This window comes from Mauremys reevesii, linkage group 5, assembly GCF_016161935.1.
Source record: "Mauremys reevesii isolate NIE-2019 linkage group 5, ASM1616193v1, whole genome shotgun sequence".
NCBI lineage: Eukaryota > Metazoa > Chordata > Testudines > Geoemydidae > Mauremys > Mauremys reevesii.
In genome coordinates, this window is record NC_052627.1 from 110,637,446 (window position 1) to 110,665,074 (window position 27,629).

The following is a 27,629-nucleotide window of genomic DNA, read 5'->3' on the forward strand; positions in this document are numbered from 1 at the left end:
CAAAGTAGCAGCAGTAGCAGTAACTTTGACTTGACTAAGAACACACTGAGTGACTTGACTGACTTTGACTAACTCTGTCCTGACTGACACTTGAAATAACTGTGGTGTTCCATCTATGTTCATTTATCTCTAATTTGTCTACTTGTCCTCCCTGTCCAGCCTAACACCAGAGACAGACAGTCCTCCAGACATCCCCTACATCCCGCACAATCTCCTATAATGATGATCCCTAACTGGACTGAGGGAGTTTCAGTCCAGTTGAGTTAATAGGACTGTATTAGCACTTAGCACTGCAGTACTTTACAGCAGTAGCAACAGCAAACTGTTAGCAACATGACAACAAGAAACAAAACAGCAACACTTTTACACAGTACCTAGGCACAGAAAGAATGAAGTTGGGAACAAGAACAGAAACCCCCCAGGGGACAGGCCAGCAGAGGGAGAGTGTTCTGGAGAGAGGGAGAGGGCTGGAGCGCAGGTCCTGGCCAGCACCACAGACACCAGGCTGGCATTTTTTTGAGTTTTGGAGGATCATTGCTCCAGCTGGAGCAGGGAGGAGGCTCTCCAGCCAGCTCCAGGGGCTGCAGGTGCTGGAGCAGAGGGCTTTCAGTGACTGCAGCAGAAGAGAGGGCTCTGAGGAGCAAGCTAGCCCTCCAGAGGGCTCCCTAGCTGGATGGGTCCACCCATTAAAACTACTAGAGATCCCCACAATCGCAGTCAAGAAGAGGACTGTTGTTTTTTGTTATTATTCCGCTAAAGAATAAACAGAGCTCTGAGGAAAGCACTACAAACTGAACTGGGCACAACTGATTGTTGTCCCCAGATTAACCACTGGGTCCAAAACACAGATAATACACAAACACTAAGACAATAATTAGGGATCAATAATTAATTCTGGAATAATAAGATTAATCTATATTAGTTAGTGTATATATAATATCCAATAATATTGAATATATTGTGACCTGAAAATGTTTTAATAAATAATTTAATTTTTTTTATTTAAGGTTTAATTAATTTTTAAGGCAAAATGTTTTTGTAAAGAATACTGTACTGAAGTGGGTGAAATTTGCCAGAGATCTGAACTGACCTGAGCATCAGACCTCAGCAGCTTCTTTAATCATGTGCTGTTGTGTTGTTCTGTGTCTTTCTGAAATATGCAGAAAAATCTAAAAAACTCAACAAAAATCAGAAAAAGACACTGACTATGGACAGTCCAGTTCAGTTCATTGACTCCAATTTCTTCTAGTAACTTCAGATAGAGAGAAGCTCAGAGGAAGGTGGAAGAGCAAGAGACTAAATCTCCAACAGTAACAGTGTTGGGTTGGTTGTTGGAAACTGGTGAGATTATACAGATTATATTATATCTATATTATTCATCATCATTTATTCATCATATTTTATCGTTTTTTTATTCTGCTGCTGTAGAAATAAACAGAGATAACAGAGTATTGACAGACAGTACACAATACAGTGTTTTATATTATACATACATTATACAGCTTTCTTTATACAGCATTTGTTTTCATTTTTTTTTTTTTTTTTTGTTTTGTTTTGTCTTTGTTGCTGCTGTTGCTGTTGTTTTGTGAGCTGGTTTTTGCCTTTTTTGTTTTTTGTGTCATTTAGATTTAATTTTGAATTTTAATTTAGAATTAATTTATTTAAATCAGGTGTCTGCAAGCAGCCAGCAAATCAGCCCATCAGGTAATCTGGCATCAGGACATTGTTATTATTGACTGTCTAGATCTTTGTTTATATATTTGCTCAGCAGCCACAGCCCTGCAGCTCCCAGGCCACGGTTCACTGGCCCGGGAGGCGGAGGTGCCTGCAGACAGTCAAAAAAAACAATGTAAAAACAATGTTGTCTGAGCCTGCCTGGCTGAGGCTGCTGTTGCCTGACCCAAAATTAAATAAATTATCTTATCAATTGATTTTTTGATACTCTGCTGCAATTGCTGCTGCTTCAGTCTTTCTGAAGTTTGTTTGTTATTGTTCTATATCTCCTATTTTGACTTAATAATTTAAATTTTTGGCATCTTTGACTCTTTTTTTTTTTTTTTTTTTTATATATTAATAGCTCTAGCTAACACACACACACAACAACACAGCTTTTCACTTGTCACCCTTTCTCAAAATAAATGCCATATTTTTTTTGTTTTTTATCTCTGAACCAAAAAAAAAAACAAAACCCCCCCCCCCCTGACACTTTTTTTTTTTCAAGAGCTTATTAAGAAAGCTTTCTCAATGGCATTTTGAAAGCCTAAATACTTTTTATCTGCCAGGTTCTCCTCTATCCACTGATTGATTGATATTCTCACTGAATTACAATAGACTAGAGAAGAACAACTTTTCTTTGCAGAAGTTGTGCTGTTTGTCCCTATCATATCTTGCTCAAGCTGATGATAATTCTAATTATTGTTTCAACCAATTTGCCTGGTACTGAAGTTAAAGATCTCCAGTGTGTAATTTTCAAGATCTTCCCTAGTATATATTTGTGATCCTGCAATCCTGTGGTATAGTAGCTGATTTTAATGACTGCATGTTTTTGTAAGCAGTTGAGCTGCTGTATTCTTGCAGAACTCTTGGATGAATGCCATCAGTCCAGTTGACTTAGTGCACTTTAATTTATCAGTTTATTGTAGCATTTCCTCTTTTGACAGCACAGTCTGACAATGCCTCATCTTTATTACCTGGAAAGAGGAGGCCTTTTCTGTGGTCAAGACTGATGTGCAATCTTAGGTATACTGTAATGCCATTTCCCAATGTCTACAACTTAATTTCGCTTTACAGGCTGTCTTTCCTGTACAGTTTATAGCCAAGTACTATATTATCCCATTAACTTGTAATTCTGCCATGTTTCTGAAAAAGGGCACGTTCGATTGCCAGACAGCCTCGTTCACCTGTTTCTGCTTTGACGCTTCTTGCATTGGTAAACAGACAACTATAGTTTTTATATTGGCAATGTACCTGTTCTTATTTAACTCCTTTTTCTGTCAACCTGAGTTCTGTGATATCATCCTGTTACAGTGGAACGGTAGTTTGTGAGCTGTCCTTTACTAGATGAAGAGTTACCATTGTATTCCTGACATCCTTTGTCAGATATCTGTCTGACACAAGCATTCATTTGCCTGTTCAGCATTTTCCCAGCTCCTTGTTTTAATAATCCCCCCCCCAAACTTATAAATGTTATGTACCAGCAGCTTGGTTCCATTTTGGTTAAGGTGGAGACCTTTCCATTACTATAGGTTTTCTCCTCAAAGTTTCTTCATCGTCTAATACAGTGATTGGCAACTTTTGGCATGCGGCCCACCAGGGTATGCATTCCTCGGCCCACACCGCTTCCTGCAGCCCCCATTGGCCTGGAGCGGCAAACCGCAGCCAGTGGGAGCCGCGATCAGCCGAACCTGCGGACGCGGCAGGTAAACAAACTGGCCCGGCCCACCAGGGTGCTTACCCTGGTGGGCCGCATGCCAAAGGTTGCCGACCCCTGGTCTAATAGGTGTAAACATTTCCTGTTTACACCATCTTCTCATCTGTTCCCTGAGATCCTGAAGTTCTCCTACATAACTGGCCTGTTAATACTGGAGGCATTTAGTAGAAAGCTGCTGAAGATGCTCTGGGTTTAAGGCTTTTCCCTAGCAATCTGAATTTCACTTCCATGACATCTCTCCTGAACTTCCCTATGTCATTTTGATTAATATATTCTATGATAATAGGATCCTCCCTAGCACTCAAAATCACATTTTTAAAGTGCTAGTTGCCTTTTTACATGAAATATAACATTTTCAGGCATTTAGGATTTAATAAATATTTTGTGGTAATAGAAAATATAATCTAAATTTTCAAATAATACCACAAATAAGAGCTTTTAATGGCAAAGTCAGCTGAACGCCAAAAGCGTATGTGAGAACAAGATGGCATCATTTCCTATAAAACCTATTACTACATAGGGGAAATTGTCACTTATCCCAACACAGGCTGTGCAAAGATCAATGTTTACACTTCTCTGAATCACATATGAAACAAACTATGAGAAGAGAAGATTCACCATCTATTTAAAAACACCGGTTTCTATTTTGGACATAACATGTAAAATTTCTGTTTAGCAATTTCAGTTAATTGTTGGATTAACATTTTTGGGAACAGATTGCAAACTTCAAAATGGAAAAGATCATTTTAGGGAGGGAACCAAGGCAGCTGTCAGTGAGCAAAAATTAACATAAATTTGCATAACAGATGTACAGTAAGGTGTCTATGACAGACAATCACTGAATATTAATGATACAGACCACGACATCATTTGCGTAAATGCTGTCTGCTGGGTATTGAAGCTGCTGCGTTATTTGCAGAAGACAAAGGAGCACAGAGCTGAACAGATGCACCAAATACATCGATGCATCTTAATTTATGACATCCTCATGAAAGACCTTGTGGTGCGATTTCAGGTTTTATTACAAATAATTCAGAGATAAAGGAACTCCGTAATTATCCTTTCCACTCCAGTCAGTTCTTTCAAAGGGGGAGGGGGCTCATTTGTGATGACTATTGTGATGTATTTTTGTGAAAATCCTCCTTATTAAAAAAAACATTACTGAAAGTCAAATATTCAGCATTTAATAAAAGGTCACCATATTAACAGGCTGCATGACACCTGCCTCCTGGAGAACCATCACCACCACCCCTTGAGTTCTACATAAGACAGTTTTACCATGTGGCTCAACTGTTATTCAAAGAAGCAAAATTGGAAAAGAGGGTAGCACTGATTTATGCAATCAACAAATTCTTCACATTGGTTTTTCAGTACACCTCAAAGGCTTTAACAACTGGTTATGTGTGGCATTTGATCATACGTGTTCAATATGCCACTGCAACCCACAAAGCATTTAGAGGCATCAATTGCATGTACTGTACAATACACTGCATCCAATATCCTACCAGCTATACAAATTGAAGCATGGTAGTTTATTTATGTTCCAGTAGCACCTAGAGGCAAAGTCATTGGACCACTATTATATAATGCTATAAGGACAATGAGTGGGAAAGGAGAAAAGCAGCAGAAATGTAAGGCAAGGATAGAAAAATGGAGAAAGGCAGAGAATGCTTCTGTACTATGCTGGTAATTCATTCTCTTTTTAATGGATTCCCCTCCAAGCCTGTGCTACCGTCAACAAATGAATCGCTGACATGATGGATCAGCAGTAGCTCACATACAGTAATATGTTCAATTTTGTCCTTGCTAGCTAATCAGTAGCAGCCATATTTTTTCTTTCAAGGGATTTCCTCTTCCCTATAGAACAACAGGGAAAATAGTCTAGTATTCACCTTGCTTATGCTCAGAATTTGATCCACCATTTTCACATGCATTTCACTCAGAATTCTTAGCTGATCCTTAATCCAGTTACCTGATAATGGCCTTTCAAGGCACCAAAAAGCTATAGGTTCCATTGTGAAACTGAATGGAATGTGAAAACCCATGAAGTTTATTATGCCTACAAGGACCATATGGGTATTATTTTATTGAACACCCAGTGTATGCCCATAGGGCAGTTAACACCTTATTTCACAGTTTGTAAATGGGCAAGAGTGGAATAACTGCAATTTTATGTATCTGCTCAATTTTACACTTGAGATTCCTTTTAAAAATGTCCTAAAACAATATAAGAGCATCTTAGTAAGAGGAGCATAGTCAATGCATAATAAATTAAGCTGAGCAGTAGCTAAAATAGATTTTCTTCCTTTGCTGCAAGTCTTACTAGATCACGTCCTGAAAAACACCGCAACACATTTCAATAAACAAAAGTTTCTGTAATCTCTCATAGTAAGCTTTTAAAAGGAGTTCACGTTATAAGCTGAATCCTGAAGCTTGGGCAAACTCAATGAGAGTTTTGCCTCAGTAAGGGCAAATTTGACTCTTTATATTTTGGATAGACATATACACTGTTCAGTCTGGATGTCTGTACGGTTCCAGCAAAACTGAACTCCATAGCTGAGAAACATAAAAACTGAAGGGTCAGCTCAGTAACTCATGTGAGAAAACCTTAGGGCAGCCCAACAGCTTGACTCGGCAAATCTCCAAATGCAGCCAAGACCATGAGGAATTGAAGGGGATGTAAAATAGACTAGGCTAAGGCCGTATAAGCAAGAAAACAACTTAAAAAATAATATCACCAATAAGGAAGCCAACGATGCTTTTTTAAAAGAGGAAAATATATTAGGGTGCGTCTACACTGCAATAAAAAAAAACATAGCATCATGTCTCAGAGCCCAGGTAACTGACTTGGGTATGTGGGCTCAGACTGTGGGGTAAAAATAGCAGTGTAGATGTTGTGTGTCCCCCGAATCCTCCACCCCATGTCTCAGAGCTCGGATTCCAGCCCAAGCCCGAATGTCTACACTGCATTTTTATAGGCCCTCAGTCCAAGCCCTGCAAGCCGGAGCCAGCTGACTCAGGCCATCTGGGCCATGCTGTGGGTCTTTGATTGCAGTATAGACTTCCCCTCAATCTCTTTTTTGAGACATTTGTCCACATCAATTAAAGAAGAAATGAGTCCCACCTAGAAATGTCCTATAGGTGTTAAAAACACATGGGGGAATAAGATGGAGCAACACTGAGACCTGATATAAGTGAACAATTCTACTGAAGTCAATGGATTGGTGCTCTCTGACATCAGGTCTGAATTTGACCCAGGATATTAAAGCATCAGCATGACATTTCTTAAGGATGAATGTGGAAATGTTGCCTGACAGCCTTGCCAGTAAGCAAGAATGTAGTCGTGTTTTTGTGGCACATGTCAGAAATAATAAAGATATATATCTAGGTGTTATCTGCTTAATATCACTAGGCATAAATCATTTAGTGGTAATGGGAGATAATTACAAAGGTGTCTTACAGATACCCCAAAAATCACAGGACCTACTAGCAAACCTCAGGCTCTTCTATGATCTTGGATATGATGGAACGATGGCAGCTGAGACCAAGTATTGACTTTTCCCTTTGAAATAAACAGAAAACTGCTGACATGGTGTCTTTGAAGCATTGGAAGAAAGGCCAATTGATGCTCTAAGGTGTTGTTGAGAAAGATCTCATCTGTATTTGTTTCCCACAAGGATGCTTAAAACAAGGAGAAAGCCAGGGCTTTTCCAGTAATATGAAATATTTAGATATCAGAATTGATTTACGTCAAATACAAAGTCATTTCTGCATTATTCCAGTCTAGGACCTTTGAGATCACTTTCATTATACCACAGAGAGCGATGAGACTGGGTACAAATGTAATACTAATGTGGAACTATTCTATGAAAAAAGACATGAAGGCAGCAATTATACTCAGGAATTATATAGCAAACTCTCTGTCCTTAGGATTGGTGAAATACCAAATTGAAATCTCTCATTAAAGGGGAAACATTAACAATTGTTCCCCAACCCTGCCATAAAATAAGTTGGTGTGTTCACTGCCAGCACGCTGAATAACAAGGAGAAGCAAGGTCTTTGAAATAGTTACATGATCAGCCATCGAACAAGATTTAGAAAGAAGTTTTTCCTTGGTGTCTGTCTGATAGAACATATCCCTTTGATGTCACAGAAAGGAATTTTCACCTAGATGAATAATAATTGAAAACCTAGAGAAAATAGTGGTGGGAAGAAGGGAAACATAGCCCTGCCTTATACCATTAAACTAACCAGTAACAGCTTCATTTGAAGGGGTAAAACTAGAGATCTATTTGCCAAATTATTTTGAATAACAGACAAGTTCATAAAAAATGGATATCTCATGCAATTCATGAACATTATAAAGGGGCTAAATCTGATGGCCAAATCTGTTCACAAAAATTAATCTGACCAGCTTGATTTGGGACTGTTCAGATCAAGGTTTTCATTTTAGTTCATAATACAGATAAGATATTTGCAGTAGTCAAATTCCTGCCCAGACTTCAAACATGCCCAGAATTCCATCATGTTCATGTCTGAGGTCTTGATTTTATGGCTGATGTCTAACTATGCAGCAGTGAGCTGAAGAATGTATGGTCTTAGTTTATAGTACATGAACTTTGTCTTCAACGATTTTCCATTAGCTCCGTCTCATATGCCATGATCCTTAAGAGAGTGTATAAACCTTGGATTTTTTCATTTACACAGTAATGCAGGAGGTTCGGGTCACACTGGCATTGTATAAGATATTGTATGTGATGGTGCATGTGACAAATTTTTAAGATCTCAGTTTTTGTTGAAGGGTGGGGGAGAGGTGAAGAGGACGGTAGGAAAAGAATTATATAATTAACTGCCTCTTTTTTTGCTTGAAGTTAAAATTTATTCTGCATGAGGCCTTCACACTTCCATGTGTTTCTATATCACAAAATGTTTCTTTGAGGATATATTCACTATCATATCCAGCCAGCGGTAATTTTGCTTTTGAAACATTAAGGGAAGCTAGTAAATGGCAATAAAGAAATATTGCATTATATACCGAATTTTACCAATAGATGATGGTCTGGTCATGCTCTCATTGATTTCAGTGGTACAAGATTAGGCCTGTAGACAATTGTCCAGAAAAAAATCCATTCTCTTGAGCTTCATATACTTTGTGAATTATAGAGAATGTATTGTAAAATAAACCTTCAAAGATCTAGATAGGTAGGCTTGGAAAGATTAGATTCTTATTGGTAAATGTTGGTAAACATCTATTTCACCATGTGCACACATGACAAAAAAAATGTGCATAGATGATAGTTGAAATTTGCAGATAGGCAAAGTAAGAAAAATGCTGCTTGAGAACTTATTATAGTTTGATTTAAGGATATTTATTTGGTATACTTTGATGTGTGATGTTGACGATATGTGTTTTAATGGTTATAAAGCTTTAACTTTTTGAATCTCAACCTCTACTGTCCTTAAATAATTATTGTTTCATCCCCTTCCCTTAACTGTGAAAATTTAAATTGATAAAAATAGAAAAAAATGCTTAAAATGCCTAATTTTGAGCAATTGTGAAAATTTAAATAGATCAATGTACTAAAAAACTGCTTATAAATTAACATCAACATTATCCCTTGGAATTATAAAAAATAAAAATTTAATTCTGCTAAGCTTAAAAATAGGTCACAAACATGATAGCCATATAAAATATTTACAGCAGCATGGGTAATTTTCATCATTCAAGCAAGTGGCCTTTTTGTTGCAAATTTTCAGATGTGGTCCAGAATTGTTGAAAAAACTAAAATTTCATGACTTTTTATTCAAAAATTAGAGCTATTTTAAAGTGAAATGGGTCTTACTTCATGCTTATATTTGAACAATACCCTCAAGTTTTGAATTTTCAAATTGTGAAATTTAATTTCAAAGATTTTTTTAACCAAAACATGTAGAAAACTTAATTTTGTATGTTTTTGATGCAAAATCAGGTACGTCATGAAAAATTTATCAAAGGTGAAAATGGGTCTCAAAAATGGCCAATCATAAAAGTATAAATATTTCATGACATTTCACAAACATAATTTCATCATTTGTATACTGCACTATTTGTAACCCATGTGACTGATCTGATGTCCACATATCCCAGCATTATTTCATGTAACTGAAGTCTGTGAGCTGTCTTCTTTCCTACAAAGACAGAAGTTCCTTCATATTTTTCAAACTCAACAAAGTAGTCTCCCACGTCAAATACCAAGCTCTGATACAAAAGGAAATTCATATGATCCACAGATGTTATCTTAAAAGCTTAATAGCCACTATGTACTTATCAATAATGAGCCTTATTTAGCATGTTTGAGAGTGCAGCATTAAAGATGAATGTTATGTGTCACTTCATTACTAAGGAAAGATCCAGTAAGGGAAGGTCTAGTTTTTAGCCAGACCTGTCTTTATAGCTAAGGGGAAATTCTTTTTGAATTTATGAGTTCAAGATCTTGTATTCTACTCAATCTGGCCACAGGAGAATTTTCTTTTAGGTACCTTATAAAAATTGTTTCCTTCAGAACAGCTGCCCTGTCAGCAGTATAGTCAGCAAGATTGCATATGCATACCTCTGTTGGTTCACCTCTGCTGCTATAGAACAGCTATGCACTCCAGAAATCTGATACCTACAGTTCTGGAAAAGTAATTATTTTTAACAATTTTTGTTCAAATAGCACAAAATAAAATTCACAGTCAGATAATATGGTAGCCTTCTACATACACCCCCTGCCCCCTCCTCCACACACACACCTTATGCAGACATGCATGGCAACTATATTGACTGCCTAGCACAGCAAATATATCCCTTCCAAGATGTATTTTCTCTGTCCATAGTCATTGTTCTTATTGGACCTGACTCACCACTGCATAATTCCATGTAAATGATTTCAGTGGAGCTACAACAGTGTAAAACAGGCAGTAATCAGGCCCCATTATATTTCTTTATTTTCTGTACCCAAAAGTTACCAGATTCTTTTCAGAATTAGATTAGTTTGATCCTCTGCTGTACTGCTAACTTTAGGTGTTTTCTATGGATTATTATGATTGCATTGACTAAATTAGAGATTGGATCAAGGGTTTTGATTCAGGCCAAACACTTCCAAACTTCAGAACAGTCCAGATGTTTGCAACTCAGGCACATCTCTAACTGAAACAGAAGTACATCAGGTGCAATTTTAGGGATCGCCTAATAAAATGACCTTTTCTCACACTAGGTCATAAGGGAGCACTGCTGGAATAATACAGTGACCGTGTAACTCTTCTGCCAAGCACCAATAGCAACAAAAAGTGCCAGGTTCAATCTGTCTTGGGATCTTTTTCTAAAATAAATAAAATTATGGCTTGAGCTCCCGCCCAGTACTGTACACCTACTTCTGGCTCTATGAGATTAAAATAAAATCTCCCTGGTTACCTTTGGGGGTGATTCTTTGCCACTCATAAGGACTCAGGAATCCTTGGGAACATAGAACCACATCTACCTTTTATTTGGGGAAAGGGAAAAAACCTAACAACAGAAACATAATAACCAATATAACTCAACATACATTTGTTAGGTTTTGCTCATTCTATTGTATCAGGACTATGGCCAACAGTTTAAATGTGTTAATAGCTACAGAACTTAGTTACAAACAATTCCCACCCACCCACCTAATGCCCCACTCCCAGGCCAATTAGATTCAGGATGGCTTTCTTCTCCTGGTCTGCTGCAGTCTAATGCAGGCCACACCATCAGGTTACACCCAATGTGCATCTACCCGGTCTGGTTCTGTGACATCAGATTTGCTACCATTAGTCCAGTCAACCATTGCTGTGAAGTTAGCTCTGCATTTTTCCTGCCACTAGTTCAGCCTGGTCCTGGTCCAGTCCTGCAGAAACACTCACACAAGGTTCAGAATATCTGGGTGGGGAACAGGACTTTTGGACAGAATCTCTGCTCCCTGGGATAGGATTTCTGGTCTCTAGGACAGAACTCCCGCCCCTTGTTCAATTCAAATCTCATTCCCACAGCAAGAGCTGCCTTTTCCTCTAAATAGGGAGTGGAGAGTTTCATTCTTTTAGCCTTCTAGCTCTAGTGTTTACACCTGCCTTGCCATCTTCCACCATCAAGCTAGTCCCCAGATGCTCATTTCTAACTGAGAATGAATCAAAAAAGGAGTCTCGTTGTTCAGTCACCTGCAGTGAAGCACACTTGGATCTCAGAAGAGATTGAGAACCTTTTGTCCACCATATGCTGCAGTAGATCCTCAGAGCATCACTACAGCCAGCTCAGAGCTCCTGAAGGAGAAATGGTGGAGTTAGGGAACAGAATGGACTGGTGCAATAAATGGTGCAGTGAATGAAAAACTATGGGAAAGAGCCAAACTCCATCTTCACCTTGGCCATTAAGGCACCAGTAACTGCAGCAAGTATTGTACACGAGGGAGTATGGTTTGTTCAGCTACAGGTGATTGGAGCAACAAGGATTCAAAGGCATGTAAAACATTTTATAACAGTGTTTTGGTTTCAAAACTGGCTCACCCTCTCTCTGTGTTTATATTACACTATTGGCGTTCTTTCTTTTTTCTTTCTTTTCTTTTCTGCTTTGGGGATTTCCTGTGTCCCTAACCACGTGCATAACAATTTCCATTGAAGCTGAAATGTGTGCACACAATGCCGCCTGCCATGGATTTGATTATAATTTTTTCTGTTAGTATCTGCCAGTTCTGTCTCTTTGCTTTCTCATGCACTAGTACAGTCTGTTCTCCTAGCCCCGTACCTAAGCACACTCTTCATTTATTTTTAATTCTACGGTTTACTTGCTGCATCTGAAAGAGTGCCACTGTCAATTTTATAACAGAAGCTTTGAAGCCTACAGGCAATTTTTTGCTCTTAGTTACTATCTCTCCTTTGGTTTTCTATAGTGCCCATCTTTGTAGTATCTAAATCAATGGAATTACTTTGGATTTACATATTCCCTTCTGTATTTCTGGCAGTGTAATATTTCAGTGTTGCTGAACATTTTAAAAAAAACTTTCGTCTTGCTAATTAAGCTACAGTCACTCTTTCTGGTAAGTATGGATGCTCTACTAGTGTCCCCTTACCAGCCTAAGTATCTTTCTTCATTTGCTATGCCTGTATTCACGGGTCAATCTTCATTATTGCTCAGATATAACTGATTCTTCAGAGTCCCCAGCTTCATATTAAAGCTCCCCTGTGAATCTGCTTCCTTTTACTTTAACTATACAAATCATTACCTTTCTTAAAATAGATAGCTATGCAAGTATATAAATATTCAAGTGATAATACTCCTATCAGGAAACCAAATACCCTGTCCATAGAACAGGTGTAGTATAGACAATAGCAAATTAAAGCTTCAATCCCCCCGACTCTTTGACTGATGTGCTTCAATATGGATGTGCAGTGACCACCTCTGTGGACAAGGCAGTAGTTAATGTTTATCCTGACAAAAACTGGGAGAACAATTTGCAACAGTTTGTTTTGGTGATTTTCAGCCTTTTTTCTTTTCCTTTCAAATTTGTTCACTAACCAAAATTAGTCAAATGTTTTGTCTGAACAGATTTCAGACTAAGGCTTATGCATGGACTCCTTGCTGGGAATATTTTTCAAGTATACATCATTTGATATTAAAGCTTTGTGATTGGCCATGTAGGCCAGATGGTATTGCTTTCTATTTCCTATCTGGAATAAGTGATTTAACATTTCTAAGCTATACTTGTCTATTTTGTTTTGCCACAAATTGAATTTAATTTCACAATTAAACAGATGTCAGTGACGGGCCTGAAATGGGCACCTTGTGAAAGTTCATTCAAATGTAACTTCATTCACCCCCAAAATCATGGAAACTAGTAGAGAGTGGTGAGAACTTGCTCTGAACAAAACTCTGTTTACAACTCATCCACTATTTGTGAATAATTTTTCTCACTATTCACTCAGATCTGATCCTGATACAAGGTGATCTGGTTTCAGGAAAAACCTTGGGACTTCCCTTCCCCAGATGGTTTAAGTTTGGGCTCCCATTGACTTCAATGGATGCTGGATTGTGCCCTAGATGTCCTTCCTGACTGGATGTGTATAGAGCAGGGGACCTAATGTGCCTTCTGAGTAAGTCTCAGAACAGGGCTTATTTTCAATCTTGCTGGAGCAAGGGAAAGTGTTGCAGGGAAGATCAACAGCAGGAGGAGAGGATCAGGGAAAATATGAAGGAGGAAAATGGCAGCCCCAGAGTAAGGTCATCAGAACCATGTGTAGTCAAATCATTGGAGAGTTTAACTCAGAACTCACACCAGAGCCAGCAGTAAGCACTGGTGAGAGCTTGAAATGTAATGATTACCCCAGCACCTTCTCGGGCAATAGGATCAGAGGGGGAAGCAATTCTCAATGTCGCCTTTCAGCTGTGCCATTGGGAATCTGAACTGTAAGCATAATTCTCACCAAACACCACTGGGCCTTAAAGAGAGAGAGAAAAAGGAAGGTTGCGAAACAGATGAAAAGGACATCATAACTGAGAGAGGAGGTGGGTGAGGTAATATCTTTTATTGGACCAACTTCTGTTGGTGAAAGAGACAAGCTTTGGAGATTACACAGAGCTCTTCTTCAGGTCAAGAAGAACTGTGTGTAAGTTTGAAAGCCTGTCTCTTTCATTAACAAAAGTTAATCCAAAAAGAGTATTATCTCACCCGCCTGGTCTCTCTAATATCCTGGTATCAACACAGCTACAACAACACTGAAAATCATAACTTAGAGTCAGTGTTGCCCATTGGATAAGGGAGATTGGGGATCTATTTCTGGCTCTACCACTGACCTCTTGAATGACCTACGGCAAATCATCTCTCTGCCTTTTTTCCTCTTACATCTTTTTCTGTCTTTGTCTGTTTAGATGATAAGCTCTTTGGGGCCGGGACTGTCTCTTACTATGTGTTTGTACAGTGTCTAGCACAATGAGGTCCCGATCTCAGTAGGAGCATGTAGATGTTACTGTACTATAAAAATAACTAATATGAATCAATGAATACACTTAAGTAGTTAGCAATGTATGTGGCCCTTGTTCTGGGACTACCATTTTTCTCCTGGATGTTTTCTCAAACCAGTAGGTATGTTGTTTTTCCAGTTTAGCTGGAATTGTTCCAACGAACTGCTGGCATTTGAATTATCCATGAGGGTCCTGACTATCGTACAGTTTGCGCCATTGGGAAAACGTTTTCACATTGGAATGCAATAAGGTCAAACAGGGGAGACTGCAAATGCTGCAACTGCTTTCTGGCTGGAACATTCTGTGCATCTCCATTTTCAGAAGCAATTCAAAGTTCTCCTTTGGGAACAGGCAGAAAAGAGAGCACTTTACTTACATCAAACGCAGGTTCCTAAAAGGCATTCACAGTATGGAACAGCTACTGTAGCATTTGTTGTAGTTGCAGCATAAATGGAGAGTTATATTGAATACCAGGTGAGCAGATTCCAGATATAAAGTAGATGAGCTTGCAAGAGGGACTCTTTCTTCCCTAGGAATGGAAATGAGATTACATAGCTCTACCCACATATTACCATAGATTATAGAACTCCTCCCTGTTGCTACTATAGTACATCTATTAATGGCCAACAAGGAGAAAAAGGCTTGGACCCTGATAGACATAAAGCCATCACTTTTAGGAAAGGTCTATACTTGTTCCCACAAAATTACAGCAGAGTCCTTTTCAAGAATCAATCCCTAAATGTCCAACCGCATTTCCCATTGTAATCTGAGCAAATCTGAGGCTTGATCCAAAATCCATCAAAATCAACAGATAGACTCTCGTTGATGTCACTGGACTTTGGATCTGGTCCGTGCTGAATAGAGGGTGGCTTTTTCAAAAGCATTCAAGTATTCAAGTATTAAAAAGAGAAAAAACATTGCACACTTTCTGAAAAACTTATTAGAGATGATGAAAAAAAAAAAAAAAAATGGAAGTTGTTTTTTGCAGTAATAAGTAAGTGAATAAAGCGCTAGATATTTGTATTTCCACCTGTCTGGAAATACATTTCCAACAGTGGCCTGACTCTGCTGGCAGTGTAGCAAGTGATAAATTTGACTTCAGAGGGAGCAGAGTGAGGCCAGTGCAGAGTGCTTTTGAAAACCCCACCTGAAGTTTCATTTTTACGAAGGTGGAAAGTGGCTTTACCATACATTTGTAAATGTTGCCTCACTAATACAAGGCCAAGCTGTTTAATTTCCTTTAGGTAATCAATTTATTTAAAATGCACCTTTAATAAAAATAATATATTTTAGACTGTTAAAGAAGTGAACGTACAGTAAACCTGGGTTAAAAATTAACTTTGCTTTTCTTTAGCATAACTTAAATTTCTGACAATTGGAAGGCAATTAGATGTCAAGCTAATTAAAGTAGCATATTTTATCCTTATAGTAAAGTGAACCTTATGTTCTGAAGTGGTTTCCCTATTCATTCAAAGCACTGAAATTGGGCCTGAAAGAAAGGCCTCACATCTGCCTCTTCAAGGTCTACTCCCCCTCTAAACTCATGAATAATCATTGTCACCAGCTTATCACTGTCAGATTAGGGGCTTAGTATTACATTTTATTTAAACCTGATCCAGATGGTTGCCAAGAGATTTTCAGGCAAATGAACTGTGAGGCAGACTATCATCAAGAAGTGTTTTATTGTTCATGCATATGAGTGCATTCCAGGTCTCCAAAGTGCTTTACTGTACCGCTGACAAACACTTTTTTTTTCACCTTGACACCTATCAACTTGATCTTCATCAGCAGTTTGTCGATATCATTTTTACAAAGCTAAATAAGCAGCCTATGACCCATCCTTCATCAGCTATTTAATTCAGAGTTGAATTTACCAAGTCATTCAATTAGCAAACTAAATAATAGAAGCAGGAGTTATGAAGTTGCTTATGAGCAGGAAATTTTAGGGGTGGTGACTTAGTGCGACCTGGCATTGCCCCAAAATTGACCACCCAGCAGACACAATGAGGCAAATATTTCTTTCAATATTTTTTTTTTACTGTTACTCTGCAGTATTATCATCACCTATAGTAGGCCCATAGTAAATGCCTCTCCCATTGCAAGAAAACTGAAAGGTATGTCCTTTAACGACTGGCACAAAATGTTAACGCTTTTATTTGCAAGTCTTTAACCCCTGATACAAAACAATATAATAGTATACAGAACTGGGTGTTTGAACAGTGCATCACATTCCATTTGAACTTGGCTTTCAATTGCTTTCTGAGAGCAGCAGTTGGGTTTCACCTACCTTTTTGGTTTAACCAATATGCTATCTTGGAATTCCTATGATTTTGCCTTTCTTTGTGGGAAATGGTTCACTGCCAGTTCCTTGAATCCTGCATTAATTGTTCCAGATTTTTATTTGATAAATTACTAAGGTAAGGCTGGCATGTTACTGTGGTAAAGGCTCCTTGTGTTATCTTGTATAATGTATCTCTCAGGCCATCTTATACTGAGTCACTTTATTTCTGCAGGGAACTGATGGGATATGTATCCTACACTAGCTCGACAAGGGTTAACTGGAGCTAGAGACTCAATTAAGGCACCTGGTTGCACCGGGAAGGTGGGCCAGCTCCAAATGAAGATGAAGCTCAGCTGGGGAAAGAGCAGGGTGGTGAGTATAAAGGGAGGAAGCCAGATGAGAAGCAGTCTCCAAAGTTAATGGGAATTGTATTGATGAAAGCACCAAACCAATATATAAGGGAATGTGATAGCAGACTATAACAGGTGATGTTAGAACTCCATGTGCCATTCAAGTTAAAGTGTGGCTGCAGAAGCTGAAAGACAAGGAAGAGCTAAATGATGTCTAAACTTTTAGTCATGAGAAAATTAGTTATGGATGGACAGTTGCATGTCCAAATGTGGATTTTAGGTATTAACTTAAGAGTAAAAGAGCCAAAGTTTACCAGTATATAGATGAAAAGTAGAGTCACTTGTATCAAATATATACAGATGAGTCCCAAAAAGAAAAAAAATCCAGGAAAAGTAGGGATGGCATATTGTGTACTAAAGTTGGGAATAAGTACATCTAAAAATATATGATTTTGTAGCTGTCATGACAGCCATACTAGTAGCAATTATGTTAGCACTAAATTGGATCTGGGATGTACACCCAGCAGCAGCGGTCATTTTTTCAGATTCAATCTCGGACCTTATGGCAATTAAAAGGCTGTCTTAGTATGCAGAAGTGATTTAATCAATTAAATTCTATTTCTAATAACAGAGTGAGTACAGATGGGGATACAAGTAGCATTAGCTTGGATTCCAGCACATATGGGGATAACAGGGAATGAAATGGCAGACAAAGCAGCTAAAAATGCTGTAAGAAATGGAAAGGTTGATATAGAAATACCCTTGAGTAAACAGGAAATCAAAAGCCTAGTACAGAAAAATGTAAAAGAGGAATGGCCAAAAACAAAATTGGAGTAATGGGAGAAAAGGAAGAAGATTTTTTGAATTGTGCCTGAGAGTTGAGGATACTTCAGGGCCTACATAAGAAAAATGAACTGATTTTGTCTAGAATACTAACTGGCCATTGTGGCTTTGTGATGGGGTTAATGGAGGCCAGGTGGGCCTATTAACCTAGTAGATTGGAGGCTAAGAAGAAAGCCTTAATTAGAGGAATAGGCTCACCTGTATAAAGCCAGGTATGCTGGCTGCATAGAATGGGGCTGTTGCAGGGGAAAGCTGTAGGAAAGTAGGCTGAAATCACTCCTGGAGGGGAGGTAGTTGGAGGCTGGCAAACCCAAAGAGGGTGGGAGCCAGTGATGTAGGAAGAACCCAGGGAAACCGAGACAAAAAGGGTAGGACTGCACAGGGAAAGTGGCTGCTCGTTATAGGGAGCAGGTCTGGGTTCCCCTACTAGCCATTGGAGAGTGGCAAAGGGTGTTAGAGATGCCAACCAGCAGGTCTGGAAAGACTGTGAATTCCTTGGCCAGAAAGCCAAGCTACAGAAAGGAAGCTGCAGAGCTGGGAGTGAGCGTGGCAGCAGAGTGAGAGAAGACAACACCAGAGGGTGAGCACAAGCTGGCAGAACTAATCTCCAAGATGGTCAGCAGGTGGTGCTGCTCATGGTAAGTGGACCTGGAGAGAAGCTTAAACAACAATCCTTTAAAAAGAAATAGACACTATGTGTGCTCTGTAAGGTGGAAAAAAACAATTGATCACCTTTTATATGTATGTAAGTGATAAAGAGGGGAAAGCTTTCTGAGAAATTCAAATATCTTAAGACAACAAAAGTTACATTGTTATTTAGTAAAAATATCAAGGAAGTGGGATAGTATAAGAGAGGCCTTGTTACATTAACTGAAGGACACAGGGCAGAGTGAGAGAATATAAATGGCCAAGTATTTAGGAAGTATAGTTGGTGATGGCTATAGACTATTCAGTTAAGTCTGCTTTGCCATCAAAAAGAGAAGAGTGCTATAGAGAGAGAGGGGGAGAGCTCTGCTGTCATTTAGTGGTTGTTACAGAGTGAAGCACAGCTTAGAGAGAAGGAGATGGAAATATGCCTAGGGAGGGGCTGTGGGAAAAGGCCTGAAGGAAGGCTGTGATAGGAAGAATTCCAGGGAGGCATCAATGAATCTGAGGGAGCAGACCTTAGCTGCTTGAGCCACGGGTCTCCAGCCTGTAACCCAGAGACGAGGTAGGGGTTCCTCTGCTCATTCACTAGGAAAGGTGGTGCAGCAATACCCTGACACAAGGGGGAGAAGGACTATTGAATTTGTTACTGGGCCTATATGGAGGAAGCCCTGGGAGGCATTGCTCCTCCCAAAAGTGGGAAGGCAACCTGGCAGAGCCTGAGAAGGGGTGACTAGTTTATGGAGGAGAGAGCCTGGGAAGGGGCGAAGAGTTATGTATGTTGGAATTTAGTTTACTGAACTTCGGGCCTATCCCAGAAGGGGTGGGACTGAAAGAGACACCACCTCAGTGCTGGAGTGGCTGTTGGCAGGGGGTGCTAGATGAGGTAAGAACTGTTATGCCATGCCCAACAATGAGGGGGCACACCAGCAGTGAGTTAACCATTCCACAGAAATACAGGATAAGATTTTTCAAAGCAATCTAGGGGGGTTAGACACATTACCAGTAATGGAAGATGTCTCTAAATCCCCTAGGCAGCTTTGAAAATCTCAGCCATAGACTGTAGCAACGCTAGCATATTATGAAGTAATGACATTATCTTCACAATGATAATTGAGCCATTATCTCATTATCATTGTACTGTGCTTCACACTATTCATGAACTCATGTATTAGAGATCTTCTTCTGCATGATCACTGAATTGTTAAAATCTGTTTGAGGTCTGTGGGCACTTTGTTACAGACACACTTTTTCTAAAAATGCCCACAAGATGTGAGTCAAGCAATGTGACAGCTACTCACTCTTGTGTGCCTCCCACTTTGTCATGTTTGGGGTCTGTCTCATTTAGACTAAACTCTTCGGGGTGGTTCTGTCAGTATTTTGGGTCTTGAACAATGCCAGGTGTTTTGGCAGTGCTTAACAAATACTGTGATGTTGAACAAATAATAATGAAACTTAAATGTTGAATCTGCCCATTTATTCACAGCAAACTTAATAGACTACAGACAATGGTTGAAACTTAGAAATTATGTTTTCCTATTTGAAATAAACCGTGTCTTCAGGCAATTGTTTAGAGATAGCACTAAGCCACGGCAGATACACGTTCTTTGCTGTTAATGGTATGAGAAATTACTGAGCTGAAGTTTTACTGGAAGGCTATTTTACTATCTAGTGTCTTATGAGTAAGTGGAGAAGGCACTACAGTTGCCAAGCAACTATCGTGGTGGTGGTGGTCGTGTACATGAGTATTCTAGCAGCAGTGTGCCTTACTGCTAAGGTCAATGTAATGATAGGCAACATTTAATAGTGTGTGCTTTTATGCATATCTAACAGGTTGCAGTCAGTAGCAGTAAACTAACTGGCTCACACTGCATAGCCAGCTCCTCCTTGCTAATGGAGATTAAGAAACAGAAAACTCTGATTCCTTTAAGTTGTCATTAAAGTTGAAACACACATATGCCAAGGGCCATTATGATAACAAACAAACCCAGCAACAACAATCCTAAGCATTTAAAAGCACGGAAGCAAATGGTTAAGGGAAGGTAGGTAAAGGAAGTTTCAGCTATCTTTGCCATTCATTGTGTGCCATGCATTTCATGCATTTCTTAAATAAAAGAATGCATGAAAAATAGCCTGATACACATTCCAAAAACACACCCAGGAGCTCCTCTAGTTATCGGCTGTTCTCCATTCAAGAGGGAGGCCCTATAATATCCCATTGCCCCCTGAAGCCACTTCAGAAGTGGGGGAGGGGAGAAGGGGTGGTGGTGGTGGTAGCTAGAAATCTGACATACACTGAACCTTAAACATAAATTTGAGTATTTTCCTTTCCTCATGATCTACTTCAGTTTCCCTCTCCTCACTTGCACGTTTGTATCTGCATGTATTTCTTTTCACCTAAAGTTTGAAGGCTGGCATTCAAATGTAGTTAGGCATTGTGACAGTCAGCATCACCAGGTAGGGTTGCCAACTTTCTACTCGCACAAAACCAAACACCCCTGCCCCTTTTCCAAGGCCCAAGCCCCGCTCACTACATCCCCCTCCCCCACTCCCTCTGCTCGCTCTCCCCACCCTCACTCTCTAGCTCATTTTCACTGGGCTGGCTCACAGGGTTGGGGTGTGGGACGGGGTGAGGGTCCCAGGTGGGGGTGTGGGCTCTGGGTTGGGGCCAGGGATGAGGGGTTTGGGGTGTAGGAGGGGGCTGTGGGCTGGGGGGTGGAACTGAGGAGTTCAAAGTATGGGAGGTGGCTTGGGGCTGCGGCGAGGTTTGGGGCTTTGGAGAGGGTTGAGGTGCAGGGCTCTGGGTGGTGCTCACCTCTAAGCGCTTTGGGAAGCGGTGGCATGTCCCCGCTGTGGCTCCTATGTGGGGATGCAACCAGGTGTCTGTGCATGCTTCCCTGTCTGCAGGTGCCGTCTCCACAGCTCCCATTGGCTGTTGTTCCTGGCCAATGGGAGCTGTGGAGTTGGAGCTTGGGTGGGGGGGCAGTGTGCAGAGCCCCCTGGCTGCCCCTATGTGTAGGAGCCACAGGGGGGAGGGGGACATGCCGCTGCTTCTGGGAGCTGCATGGAGCCATGGCAGGCAGGGAGTCTGCCTTAGCCCCACTGTGCCACCAACTGAACTTTTAACAGCTCAGTCAGCAGTGTTGACCAGAGTTGACAAGGTCCCTTTTCAACCGGGCATTCTGGTCGAAAACCAGACACTTGGCAACCCTATCACCTGGCCTAGCTTGTAAGCACCTAGGAAATCACTGTGATTCACAAAGCCTGAGTTAGGCACCTAATCTCCTATAGCAGGGTGTCTTGAGCAAGGGTTCATGGGTTCAGTTGCATTCACAGAAATCATGAAACCAAGGGTACAAAAACACCTCCCCAGAGGGAAGGAAGAGGAGAATGGGGGCATGTAGCTCCATAGGCCAGACCCCTCGTCATGGTCATGTCACCACTCAGCCTTGTTGCTGCATGATGTCTGAGTTGTGTGCCTCTGTGGAGGCCCGAAAAGCAGTATCTGCAAGTGGGTGCGTGGTGTGGGGGAAGGCTGGCAGCAGCAATGACCCTGCATAGCCTAGTCTTTAGGGACATGGGCAGGGCAGGGGCCTCTTCTTGCTCAGAGCAGCATCTCTCACCATGTCCCAGGCAGGATCTCTTGTCACCATGGGTAACCAGGATTGGTTCACTCATTGAATTGGGAGGCTACATCCGCCTCTGTCCTATACAATGAATGGGAAGAGATAGGTGCCTTAGACTGTGATTCACAAAAGTGAGCATGCTAGGAGGGGGCTACCAACAACCGGGCTGTGCATTACACCTCCCTCTCTGAAAGGTGCCCACAGCCAGGCTGCAGGGGCTGCCGAGCTCTGCTTGAGAGTCTCAGCTGCAAACCCTCTCTTGGCATTAGGTGCCTATGGTGTTTTAGCAAAAACCTGGGGAATGGGCCAACTTTCCTCATAACTTTTAGCCCAGTAGTTAGGAAATTCAGCTGGGATGTGGAGACCCCCCCCCCCACCTGGTTACATCCCTGCTCTGTCTCAGTAGGAGAGAGGATTTGACAGGGTCCTCCCACCTCCTAGGTGAGTGCTCTGACCATCAGATATAGTAATTCACATGGCTTTTTCCTCTCTTCTCCCCCCCCCCCCCCCGAGAGTCATTGCAGCAACAGGGAGGTAGCGGCAGGGAGCACAACCATGAGAATGACTCTGTGCCCTGGTGGTTAGCGCACTTACTAGGGAGGTGGGAGAGCTAGGATCCAGTCCCCTTGCTCCAGTGGGGACTTTAATTATTTATCCAGAGTGTAACAACTTCAACAGGAGACTGAGGAAACCTCATGTCAGAATATCCCATAGCCCAACAGAGCATTCGCCTGGGTGGTGGTAGACTCCCATTCAAATCCATTTCCCCCCTCAGGCAAAGGGACTTGAAGTGGAGATCTCTCACATCTTAAGTGTGTACCCTAATCACTGAGCTAACAGATGTGTGGGAAATTGTCATTGTCCTCCTCCCAACAAGCTGTTTTGTGTGAACCTACTTGTGGGTCCCCATCCAGTAGGTGACCTCTGCATACATGCCTATTGGATTGGGCCCCTGCATGCAACGTAGGTGGCCAAATGCCTACCTTCCCCTGGTTTGCAAATCACTCTGGGGCTGAGGTGGGAAATAGGCACCTGGAAAGAGGCAGAAGTCCACATCCCAGAGACTGAAACATAGGCACCTAGGGAACTTTTACTGCAAAGGCTTAGGCACCAAGTGAGTTTAGGTACCTACTGGGTTTGGTGGAAGTTAGTGCATCTTAGCAGTCCCCCAACTGGGACTTAGGCACCTAACTCCTTTTGCACATTCAGGTTTGAGTCCTTTAAGTTGGATGTACAAATCTTATACATCAAAATTAGGCCAGAAAATCTGCCTGTGCTACCTTTGAGCATTGCAAAGGTTCCATGCCTCTGCTTTTGTATCTGAGCACAGACCCTTCCTGGCACAATTTCTGTTAGCAAGTTAATAGTGCTAGGGGTTCTCTGTTTTTTTTTTTTTTTCTGGCTGAATTCAGCCAGTAAAATTCAAGTGTATAGAAAATATACACACTATAAATCCACAATGCTATGACATATACAGTTTATTTCTGATAGCAAGACTCTGACCATCAAAGTGATGTTGAAAACAGTGACTAGGACTGTCTGGCGCAACAATATATGAAAAGTTCTCATTATGTTCTAGCATGCTCTGATCTTCAAAAAGTGCAACATGCAATTTCCTATCTCTTTATAACACAGTGAGCCCAGTTTTAAAATGTGAATGATATTGTGGAGGCCAATTCCAAATACAACAAACGTGTTCAGAGGCTGTATCCCACTAATCTGACCTCTGAGATGAATTTTATTTTATTGCTGTCTGTAGAGTTGCTGTCTTTGGTAATCATTAGAGGCTCCAGTCAAGCTTCCCAGGAAGAGGGTGCCTATTAGATAAACCTCAGAAAGCTTGCAAGACTTCAGGAATTGTTGGTGTGGAGCAATGGCCTGAACACAGAATTGAATGCTGGAAGTCTTTACCTCTAATTCTGGCTCTAACACTAACTAGTTTTGTGGTCTTAGGAAAGACATTTAACCACTCTGCTTAGTTTCTTCATCCAAATACTGACACTGGTAACATGTACATGCCTTATAGGGATGTTTTGAGATTAATTTATTAAGGGATATTTATTTGTATTACAATAGCACTTAGAGCCCCAAGTTGAGAGACAATATACAAACATATTAGTAGAGAGACAATCTCTGCCCTAAAGAGGTTACAATCTGAATGGAAATAAGCCAAGAGCGGTAAAGTGACTTGTTGCAGATCACACAGCAGGTCAGTGGCAGAGCTGCAACTAGACCCTATGTCTCCTGACTCCCAGTCCAGTGCTCTGTCCACTAGACCTTGTTGCCTTCCATATATACAGTATAGACTTTCAAGTTGAAAAGTGCTATGCAAATGTTTAGTAGTATGACTAGGCCTGAGAACGTTGCTGAACTAAGAGATTTGCTGCACAGAAAATAGAATTAAATAAAAGTATCAATGAAAGGTGGATGTGGCTGCAAAATTCTAAACAACTCACATTTCTTTTTGAGGCCAACTTCATTTTAAAAAAAGGGTGTGGTTGCAATGGGTTATACAGACCACATCATGACTGAGAGGGGTTAATAAGAGCCTGTGGGGTCAATCAACCTCACTCTGCTACACCTGTGCAAGGTGTCAAACCTGAAGAAGGGAGGTAAAGGAGGAAAGGCCCAGCTAAGTGGTGGCTGCCTGGGAGAGGGAATGGAGCTCTTGAGCTAGTGCAGTGAAGGAAAGCCAGGCGGGGGCTAGAGCCTAACCAGAGACTGCCTTGCAGCCACCTCAGAAGAAAAGCCAGCAGGGACTGGCACCTAACTAGAGACTCTTAAATGTCTGAACCTCCTTGGGGCAGGCAAACCTGGGGTAGGATAGTTGGTCTCTCTCTCTTTCTCATATCTACTTTGTTTTTTTCTTTTGGGACCTGCAGAACAGTCAGCCTGGGAAGAGGTTGTGCAAAAGGCCTAATTTCAGGTCACAGTAGAAAGCAGCGCAGGGATACAGCAGAGGGTCTGAACAAACAGAACTCATCTGCTTCATACAGCATCCCTGGGCAGAGATAGGACAGGCCTGGGTTCTCCATATTAGCCCACCTAGTATGCGGGGTGAAGATCCTGGAGCCAAGGACTGGCAGACCAAAAAAGCCTAAATTTGGGCCAAACATTTAGCAAGAAGCTGCCAGCCCATTGGCATGTTGTACTCTGGTTTCCCCAGAAGGGGCAGGTCTAAAAGTGACATGGCTGGAAGGCCCAGTCCTAGGAAGAGGTAGACCACTGCAGGGCCAGAGTGGCTGCCAGCAGGGGTGCCAAAGGAGGAGGAGAGCTGCTATACACAGCTTTAGCAAACTTTTGAGTATCAACCACTATTGTATCAGTAGCCTTCAATCCTTACGTGGCCACTTGCAGACATTTAAGCCCCTATTTAGGAAAACACTTATGTCTCATTGAAGTCAGTGGGCCTGAATCCCCATGTCATGTTAAGTCTTTCTGCAGTATACTGTTTTTTTCTGAAAAGCTTCTTGCAGATTGAGATCCTAGATACAAGAACATTCTTGGGTAGATGGTATGCATATCGGAGTTAGTGCACACATCATAGAACCAAGAATAAAATATAGCAAAAGTGACTTAAGCCTACAAATGTTTCCTATCTCATAGAACTGGAAGGGAACCCGAAAGGTCATCTAGTCCAGCCCCCTGCCTTCACTAAAAGGACCAAATACTGATTTTGCCCCACATCCCTAAGTGGCCCCCTCAAGGATTGAACTCACAACCCTGGGTTTAGCAGATCAATGCTTGTTTTATGCATGTATACTCTCTTCAGTTCCCTGTGAATGTACATGGGTAATTCCTGGTAATGTCAATGGGAGTTGCACATGCTCAGGAGATTTAACTCAGCTTCTTAGTCATGTTGGACTCTCATTGCTTGTCCTCCCTTCTCCTGGCTGTGGGATCCTATTTCTGAACCTTTGGTATGTCATTGGATCCACAGTGGACCCTGGTGCCCTGATCAAAGTCCACTGATGCCAACTGGAGCCTTTCTATTAATTTCAGTGGATTTTGGCTCAGGGCCTGCTACTTGGACAGCATTGTAGGTACACTTTGACAGATGCAGCTAGAACGTGAGGCTACCATGAAGTTGTTAATCAAACCACAAAATCTTGGCTGATGGAAAACTTTTATTCCTTTGGTTTAAAACGTCCTCCAAAGTTATTAAACTGGCAGCAGATTATCTGGCAGACAATATTTTTTTTTTTGGCAGAAGCCTGATTGTACCCATTAGGCTGGTGATAGGGGTGGGGGGAGAGCCCACAAAAGGTAACAAATGTCACTCAGCCAGCAAGGAATGAAATATTTATAAATGTGAGAATCGGCAAAGCTGTTGTGCCTCGGGATAATGCTGCATTATAGCCTTTTATTAATTCATTAACTGTTGCATTAGTTTTGAGTGCCCAAACATGTACTAAGTATCTTAGAGAAATAAGCAATGTCAAAACCTTGCCCCAAAGAGCTTGCGGTCTAAGGTCTTGATCCAACAGATTTACACAAGTGTTTAACTGTACATGCATGAGTTGTCCCATTGCCTCTAATGGGGCTATTTGCATGCATAAATGAAGTATTTGCATAAAGAATTGAAGACAGACAAAGTGGGGAAACAGAGAAGTAAAGTGTTTTGTCCAAGGTCATAGGTAGAGCTGGGATTAGAACCCCAACTGACTTCTACTGCAGTGTCCCATCCGTTAGTTCATGCTGTCCATATGGTTCATTGTGGATGAAAGGGATCAGTATGTACTGTGTCCTGATCAGGGTATATGTTAGACATGACTCAACATGTAAGGGTCCTAGAACAAAAACATGGAGAATTAGGAGAAGGGCAAAGATTACAGCAAGATTAGATGGCTACTCAGGAAGCTCTACTATTATCTTGGTGGTTCTGTAACATCAGTTTCTTTGTTCTTTTCTACGATGTCACATCCCATAGGAAACATGGCAGAAGTTGATTTTAGGAAGGATTTGTATCAACAGAAGGAAATGACTGAGCACAGAATGAGGGAAACTGTTCCATGCATAGGGGTCAGTATGGAAGAGAGCATGAAGGTTGGAATGGTGCTCAAACACCCTTTGCATAAGAACTCAATAGAGTGGAACAGAAGGGGGCATTAAGAATGGGGAAAGTCCTAAAGAAGATTGTGATAGGGCCTTTCGTGGGCAGGTGGCCCAATGGCTAGATCAGATGAGAGGGGACATTAGTGGGACCCGGGCCCTCCCTCTCCACCAGGTCCCAGCCCAGGGCCCTGTGTAGTTTTACCACTAAACAGTGGAGATGGGGCTTCCTCCTGGCAGGAGGGTCAAGACCAGTTTCTCTGGGCTATTCCCTACAAGTCTCTTTAGTTTGGGGCATGGCCCTGCTAGTCCAGTTGCCCTGCAGTTGGGACTTATCTGAAGGCTCCCTTTGGCAGGGGAAGACTCACTTGCCTCAAATGGCTCTGCTGGCTGGAAGGTCTCTGATCCATTC

The 27,629-nt window shown here is 41.2% G+C and overlaps 2 long non-coding RNA genes across 2 annotated transcripts in view; one reads left to right on the plus strand and one right to left on the minus strand.

The window, feature by feature from the left end:
• Positions 1-11,146: 11,146 nt before the first annotated feature.
• LOC120406511 lies at positions 11,147-17,013 on the minus strand. The gene is made up of 3 exons (XR_005599326.1): positions 16,708-17,013; positions 14,797-14,949; positions 11,147-11,725 (listed from the first exon to the last, which is right to left on the minus strand). It is a non-coding gene; the product is annotated as an uncharacterized LOC120406511 (long non-coding RNA).
• A 119-nt stretch (positions 17,014-17,132) lies between these two features.
• The window catches only part of LOC120406510, a 34,408-nt gene continuing 23,911 nt past the window's right edge, over positions 17,133-27,629 (plus strand). The window contains exon 1 of the long non-coding RNA XR_005599325.1: positions 17,133-18,532. This is a non-coding gene — a long non-coding RNA (uncharacterized LOC120406510). The remainder of the gene's footprint in view (positions 18,533-27,629) is intronic.